Source organism: Molossus molossus, unplaced genomic scaffold (assembly GCF_014108415.1).
Source record: "Molossus molossus isolate mMolMol1 unplaced genomic scaffold, mMolMol1.p scaffold_m16_p_1, whole genome shotgun sequence".
Lineage (NCBI taxonomy): Eukaryota > Metazoa > Chordata > Mammalia > Chiroptera > Molossidae > Molossus > Molossus molossus.
Genome location: NW_023425344.1, coordinates 53,376,736 through 53,385,680, shown reverse-complemented (window position 1 = coordinate 53,385,680; position 8,945 = coordinate 53,376,736). Strand labels below are relative to the sequence as shown.

General features: G+C 37.9%; 1 pseudogene; it reads right to left on the bottom strand.

Annotated features, from left to right (window-relative positions):
* Window positions 1-2,550: 2,550 nt before the first annotated feature.
* Window positions 2,551-3,030, bottom strand: LOC118616344 (annotated as a pseudogene).
* Between the last annotated feature and the right edge of the window lie 5,915 nt (window positions 3,031-8,945).

Sequence of the window (8,945 nt, the reverse complement as noted above, 5' to 3'; positions counted from 1 at the left end):
GGAGTAAGAGAATACAATTATTTCTGAAGCAAATTTTAAGAAATAAAGCCAATTTATGGAAGCCAGAGGCAAATAAATAGACATAGAAATTAAATATATGCATATTTAATCAGAATACTATTTTAATTTTTTTATCTCTTTGTATATGATCTCCCTATTCAATTCCTTGGGGAGGATTACAACTGTTATAGCAGAAATGCAAAGAAAAAGAAATGTTAATATCATCTATCACAACAGGATTTTCAAGTGACAATAATTTTGAGAGTTTTTTGCTCAGAGAGAAAGATTGACTTTTTAATCTTCTTCATCCTTCATCCACAAATAAAACTCAAATTCTTAACCTACATTGTCTTTATTTTTCCTGATAGGCTGTAGATAGAACTCTGAATGTGAATAGGCACATTCCATTCTACCTAGGAATAAAACAGGGACCCTTTCCAGAGGAAAAATACAGGATCAAAAGGGAAATTCAAAAGAAAAAAGAATAGAATGAATACATGGCTAATGTCAGTCTGAGACCTATTGTTCCCCAACAAGGAAAGTAAGGTTTGAAATGTTGAGAAGGAACCAAAAAGCAATTTCTACTGCATTCATTTGGAGCCCGGAAAAAGAAGACTCCCTCACACAGTATTCATCTGAGCCAATATGAGGAGGTCCTCCACACAGCAGAAATTGACACATGCATAATGACAGAGAATTTTTGTATGATTTACAACACTGCATCTTGCTCATTTTTAATCTCATTTTACATAAATTAATGAGAGACATGTACACTAAGCTCATAGGCCCAACTCATTAATTTGAAGATGGGGTAGAACAACCTTATTTAGTGAATTCATCTGGTATTATATCTGAGTGTACCCAATATGGTCTTCACAGAGCTTTATTTTAGGTACAGATGGTTGAATTTAGCATTTTCTCTTTTGTGTGGATAGTACACAAAGCTTATGGAATAGGAGAATTAAATGTGGGAATGCTGGAGAAAAGACTAAAAAATACTACAGAGCAGTAAAATGTGAACACTTGCATACTTGGTAGATTTGGAAAGTTAAATCCAAATCTTTCATTTATATTAGCTCCAAGTCAGAAAGGAAATAGATTCTCAAACAGTGACCATCATTTTTATCATCATACTGTCCTTCCTGGACTGCCTTGGGATAAGAACTTGCTATCCTGAAAAGGTCTCAAACAGAGCTGCATAAACCATTGGGTATAACAACCCCTTTGACAATAGTTTAATCAATAAGTCCAATGTCTCATGGAAAACTAATCTAGAATGTTTACAGTGTGCATTCCAGAGAACTCACCCACACATGTTTGTCTACTATGTGTCCTAACAAAATTTTACCACTCCTACAAAAAGCCTGTTAACCCAGACCATGAAATGCTAAATATGGGATTAGTGCTCACAATATCAAGATAGAGCTCATTTCCCCAACAGAAAAAAAAAACAGCAAAACAAAACAAAAAACTGAAACAGGCATCCTTTCCTTCTATTTTCCCACTCTTGTTCCCAAAATTTTCTCATCTCTGAACAAAGTGCCGTGTCTTTTTTATCTTTTTTATTTCTCTACATATTAAGACAAAACCAGATGGCCAAAATGGATTCGCTTGTGCTAAATTAAAGCTTATGACACCAAACTTAATAGTAGTTTTAACTCCCTCCAGGAATGTAATTTTAATAGGTCAGGAATTGTCTGGTCAATACCAATGGTCCCGTAAGCCCTCTCCATCCCCCAAAGGAAGCTCAGACCATCTGCCTGATGACATCCATACCTTCCCCTAAGAAAAGGTAAACTCTGAAACAATCTGTTCTTTTCCTTTGCTGCTAATTTGCTTGTCAAGCCCAGTTTCTGCCTATAAAACCCTTCCACACTGTACAGCTTCTCAGAGCACTTCTCTGCTTGCTAGATGGGATGCTGCCTGATTCATGAATGGTTCAATAGAGCCAGTAGATCTTCAGATTGACTCCATTAACTTTGTATTCTTTAACAGACATTTAATTCCAGACAAGTTACAAGTTACCAACTTTTCATATATATATAAAATGATGGTCACTGTTCACACACACACACATATGTATGCATGTATGAATATACCAAAGGAAGAACAGATTACCATTTTAAGGTATCAACCAATTCATTTCAGCCAGTTTGAGTTCATGTTCTAAACTCTAAAATTTAAGTTATCTTCCCATAATCCAAGACCTACCATGTAAGTATCTATGTTATGAAGTAAAGGAGATTGAGGTGAAATGTTTTTATTTATCACAACTGCTGTATCAGTTGCCTAGGACCTCAGCAGCATCATGGAAGTCTGGGAAATGTTCATGCATAAGGTTACTGCCTTAGCTGACTTAAAGTCACCCTATACAATGGTACATATCACCTCTTAGTGAGGCCTTTAAGGAAACAAGCAGGTAGAAAAATGGGCTAAAGGAGGCAGATGCAGCATCTGCCTTTAGAACTATCAACTCAGGAATTCTCTCAATTATGAAATCTTCCAGAGAAGTTATTTTTCTTCCTCAAAATCCAGCGATGACAACATTCCTTATTCCAGATCTGGCATTTTTTTCATCATCACTGTTTTGTGAATCATAATCTGCTCCATTTAATTCTGGTAAAGCTACAAACTAATCACCACCCATGTTGTTCATCATCTCAGGGAAATGATCAAAATTAGACATCTTCATCTGAATTATCTTCCCAGTCTTTCCAATTATTCAAGTCCACACTAAGCCAATTAACCTTGCTCTTTCTTTTGTTAATCCTGGTCGTGACTGGTCAGCTTCTCCTTTTCCTAAACAACATAAAATTGATCTGTCCATTCTTTTATGCTTGGAATCATTTGGATCAATACAGTGAAAAAGATCAATTTCATTTAAATGTTTAAAATGATCACTTCCTCCAAGACAACTGAAAGTAAGTTTGGATTTTTCAAAATTTACATTAACATCGTTACTGTCTTCGATACAAAATTCAATGAAGACATAGTCCTTTGGATTGTCCACTTTGCAGAAGCAGGTTGCATCGTGAACAGGGCAGGGGGACAGGAGAATGGGAGGTAGGGCCCCTCCTGTGGCAGATGCGGGAAGGTGGACTAAACCCCAGTGGCGACTCCTGCGGTTTCTCCCAGGTGGGACCTGGTCTCGCTTCCCTCAGGGGACAGGTGGCAGCGCGGGCTCAACCTGGGTCCCCAGAATGACCCCGCAGAGAGAGTGGCTCCTGGGTTGGGAAGAAAAGAAAAGTGTAGGAAAAGAGACACCAGGACTGAGAATGAACTTGCCTGCCTGCCAGCCAGAGCTGCTGAGGCCGGGCTACAGCTGGTGACTCAGCAAAACGCCCTGGTTCTGCAAATACTTGATTTCCTTTACTTCTTTTCAAATGTATCTAGTTTAACCTGTATGTATATGGGTGTATACACACTCACATACACATATACACACATATATGCCTGTGTGTTATATCTCTTACAATAACATATGTATACACATATGCATGTAAATACATATATAATGTTTATATATAAACACATTTTAAAATAATTATTTATAGCCAATCTGGAGACTTTCGAGAAATGAAAACATTAACTTTTATGTCCAGTGCAGCTCATTTTTATATAAATGTAGGAAAAATTCCTTTCAGAGCATATATTTGAATTTCTTGAAAATATCAAAGCTTAGGAAGCCTGAAACTTTGCAATTAGGTTTGTCTAAATTCATAACTTAATATATCCAAACATATAAAAGTATATGTAAAAGATTAATTCTTTATTTTATTTTTGTTACAAATGTTCCTCCTTTTTTACCCCATTGACACCCTCCATAAAAGATTAATTCTGTTCTTCTTCTCTACCAGCTAGGTAGGCAATTTCAAACTGATTCCATCTTATTCCCCTTGCATCAAAGAAAATATTTGGCTTCAATTCACCATCACTCCTTAAAATGGCTAAAGTTTTTACCCTTTTGGGAGTGTGTGCATTACAAGTGTCCTGGGCTACTGTCAGGCAGAACATTATCTGATGTGGGCCTAAGTAGAGCCTGAAGTCACAGAAGATGCACTCCACACTGAACAAATGATGGAGAACAGACTGAGTTCTGGTGATGGGCCCTGATATGTGACAACAATAAGAACAATGTGGAACTCACCCAGCTTCCTGGTGCTTGGAACATGTGATGGAGGTCATTGTTCTGGCTGGTTGATGGGCCTTGTGTCTTTCCTTCTCGCTCCTCTCTGGTCATGAGTTTGTTGTTGTTGTTTTGTTAATCCTCTTCTGAGGATATTTTTTCATTGATTTTTAGATAGAATGAATGGGGAGAGGGAGGGAGCCAGAGAGCTAGAAACACTGATGTGAGAGGCACATGATTGGTTGCTTCCCACACAACCCTCCATAACCCTGACCAGGGGCAGGGGATTTAACCTGCAACCCAGGTATGTGCCCATGACCAGGAATTCAATCTGCAACCCTTGGTCTGAGGGCCAATGCTCTCTCTAACCACTGATCCAAACTGGGCAGGGCTTGTCATGAGTATTTTGACTCTTGGAAGAAAAATTTGCCCTGGCCAGTGTGGCTCAGTTGGCTGGGCATTGTCTTATGCACCAAAAGATTGCTGGTTCAATTCCCAGTCAGGGCACATGCCTTGGATTCAGTATGATCCCCAGTATGGGGTGTGCAGGAAACAGTAGGAGGCAGACTATCAAAGTTTCTCTCTCATATTTTTGTTTCTCTCTTCCCTCCCTCTCCTTTCTTCTCGCTCTACAAATTAATAAAGATATATATTTTAAAAGGGTAAGAAAATTTGTTCTTCAGTTATGCACCCAAATCTATGCCTGCACAATAGATACTGGCAGAAAGAAAAATATACTTGGGTTCTGAATGAAATAATTTTATGAGCCCTGGTTGAGAGAGTGGAGGGAAAGGGCAATATAAAAAATACTTAGAGCCCTGGCCGGTTAGAGTGTCGGCTGCGGTCCTGAGAGACCCGGGTTCGGTTCCCGCTAAGGGCGCGTACCTCGGTTGCAGTTTGTCCCCGGCCCTGGTTGGTTGTGCGGGTGGCAGCCACTCGATGTGTTCCTTTCACATCGATGTTTCTCTCTCTCTCTCTCTTTCCTCTCTCTCCCTCCCACTCTACCTGAACAAAAAATGGAAAAATGTCCTCGGGTGAGGATAAAAAAATACTTAGAAATGCATGTTCTATGCTCAAGTGAATGTCAATCAAGCTTTAGGTTTATCTGTCTAATACACACTTTTCTTGAATCATAATAATCACATGTGCAAAGACAAGTGAACTTCCAAAGGTAGCATCATGAGAGTATTAAAGTTTTATCATCTATAATAAATTTGAGTTGTTTATTGTTTGACATATTTGTGATAAATAATGTAAGTGGATGTTAGATATTGGTGATGTAACTATAAAATAAAATTATTTTATTAGTCTTATTAACCACATTATTTTGAGATTACCAATTATACTGTTTTTCCTTTGTTTTATTTTTCACTATTACCATCTGCAACTGTTTTTTCTACTCAAATTGAGGTATAATCGACAAAAATGTAACATATTTAAAGTTATAACATGATGATTTGATATATGTATACAAATATACAAAGACAACATATACTAAAGGAGCCCCCATGAGTAGTTAACTAACACATCCATCACTTCATACAGTTACTTTTGTTCTATTTGGTGAGAATACTTAAGATGTACTTTCTTAGCCAGTTTCAGTTATACTATAGGGTGTTATCAACTATTACCAGTATTATAGTTATCATGCTATACATTGGTTACTCAGAATTTATTCATCTTGTTTTAATAACCATGGATGAACAGAAAGAACTCATCTTATTTGTGTATGGGTTAGATGTGATAATCAGGTCACAAAAATAGTCCTATTTTTGTTGTTGTTATTGTTGTTGTCAATCCTCACTGGAGGATATTTCTTCCATTGATTTTTAGAGCAAATGGAAGGGAGGGGGGAAGGGGAGAGAGAGAGAAAAACATGGATATGAGAGAAACACATCAATTGGTTGCTTCCACACTCAGCCCCAAACAGGGCCAGGGATGGAACCTGCAACCCAGGTACATGGCCTTGACCAGGAATTGAACCTGTGACCCTCCAGTGCACAGGCACTGCTCAAACCACTGAGCCATAATGGCCAGGGGTGGTCCTATTATTTTTAATAGCCCTTAATGTTCCTCCAAATTTGGTAGAACATATTTTACTATTTTTAAATAAATGGCATTGATTTATAAATGAGCAAGCATTAATATGTGGTCTTAATAAACTGAGCTCTATGAACACACATTTTCATTACTACACAAAGGAAATTACTTTCTCAGTTTATTTACAGTTTTATTTCTTCACTTATTCAGTCATTCATTCAACAAATATTGACTGCCTATTAAGAAAAAACAGTCACTCTTACCAACATGGAATTCACATTCTAGACAGGTAGACAGATGACATTAGTGCAATAAATAAGTTATGTAATACTTTAGAGGGCTCATAGTAGTATGGGAAATTAAAATTTGAGCAGGTTGGAGTGATTGGAAGTACAGGCAACACTGACTGGCTGCAATTTAAATAAGAGAGTAAACCTCATTGAGAATGTGTAATTTCAGCAAAGACTTGAAAGAGATAAGGTAGCTGCCACGTACATATGTGGGGAAAGGGTGTTCAAAGCAAAGGGAACAATTAGTGCAAAGGCCCTGAGACAGGAGCACACCTGATGTGTTGGAGCACTGATTTTCAACCCGTGAACTCAAGCTTTTTAAAACATGCAGTACCTGACTAATTAATCTGGGGCACTGACCTCTTTTCCCTTAGATTGTCAAGAAAAAAAAAATGACAACAGCCAACACAATAATAGCTGTGTGGTATGAATGAATCAAAGTTATACCTATTGTATTTGTCAGTTTGGCAAAAAATATATTTTGATGTGCAGCAGAATTTTAGAACTATCTTATGTATGCTATGAGATGAAAAAGGTAAGTTGCTCTAGTGGAGGGACGTTAAGAAAGTCAGTATATCTGAAACAGAGTAACCAAGATGGAGAAACAGTAGAAGGAGAGGAAGTGAAAGAGGTAAACACACCAGATAAAATAGCATACTATAGAACATTATTTTTTTTTTACTTTTACCTTGAGGGAAATAGAAAGCCACTATAAAGTATTGAGCAGAAGATATAGCACACCTAATAGTACACCTGCAATATAAATACTACATGATAGTATATACAATAGCAAATTATGAGGTTCTATGTGAATAAGATTTGTAATACAATTGTTCCTCCAAAATCTGGGGAGCTTATATTTTAAGACACTCATTTAAATACCACTTAGTGCCCTGGCCGGTTTGGCTCAGCGGTTAGAGCGTCGACCTGCGGTCCTGAGAGACCCGGGTTCGGTTCCCGCTAAGGGCGCGTACCTCGGTTGCAGTTTGTCCCTGGCCCTGGTCGGTCTTGTGGTGGCAGCCACTCGATGTGTTCCTTTCACATCGATGTTTCTCTCTCTCTCTCTGTTCTTCTTTCTCCCTCCCACTCTACCTGAACAAAAAAATGAGAAAATGTCCTCGGGTGAGGATAAAAAATATAAAAAAATACCATTTAGTAAGTAACCACTATGTGCCAGGTGTTATTCATTCATTAATGCGTCAAATATTTATTAAGTCCTTATTATGTGCCAGGTGCTATCTTGACAGAGAGAGGTACCATGGACACAAAAATGTAAGAGTATCAGCACATGGGGAGAGGGAGAGGAGAATGCTCTAGAAAATCACCAAGGTACAAATTTTGCTTTCACTATTTACCAGCTTTGTGACTTTGGACAAGTTCCTTAATCATCTTAAGTCCTAGTTTTCTCACCTTTCAAAGGGATTAATAAAAATATTAATTGTGCTATACATTAATCAGAACATTATTCTGATTATTAAATAGACAGTATGAGGAGGAAGGGAGAATACTCAGGGGCTATTGCCATTGCTTGGCGGAGACTCCAGAGCAATGGCGGAAGTGGTGACAAGGTACCAAACTCAAGATATATTTTGGAATTAGAACCACCATGACTTAGTGACTGATGAATTTGATGTGTCATGTAAGGCAAAGAGAGGGATCAAAGATACAACTAGAGTTTTGACCAAAGCAACTGAGTGGATGATGGGTCCATTTTACTGAGTTTGTGAGATTAGACATCTGGGAGAAAAAAATTGAGTTCTATTTTGTATATGTTATAGCTGGGATTCCTGTTAGGTATTCAAGTACGTTTCAAGAATATATTTAAATATATAAATTGAAACTCAAGGGAGAAATCATGCCTCAAGTTCTAAGTATGGGAGACAGCAGTGTATTGATAGTAATCATACTGTAAGATGAAATTAATTGCTTAGATAGAACAAGTACATATAGAAAAAGAAGACCAAAGGCTGAGCTCTGGATTATACTAGTCATAGCTCAGATACAGGGAAAAAGTCATCAAAGTAAAGATAAGTGGCCTGGCCCTGCTGGTGTGGCTCAGTGGTTGAGCATCGACCCATGCACCAAGAGGTCGCCAGTTCGATTCCCTGTCAGGGCACATGCCCAGGTTGTGGGCCTGATCCCCAGTGGGGGCCATGCAGGAGGTGGCCAATAGATGTTCTCTCTCATGGATGTTTCTATCTCTCTCTCTCCCTCTCCCTTTCTCTCTCTCTCTCTCTCTCTCTCTCTCTAAAATCAATAAGGAAAAAAAATTAAAAAAAAAAAAAGATAAGTGGCCGGTAAAGTAAATAGGAAGAAGACCAGAAGAGTATGATGTCCTATGAAAGACATAAAAGACAAGGAAATAATTGATTCTCTGAAAGTTTGAGAAAAATGAAGCCTGAGATTTGACCATTCCTTTTTTTTAATTTAACCGTTTATTTTTAAATTTATCATTGTTATTGACATTTATCAGATGTCCCTCTTCATTC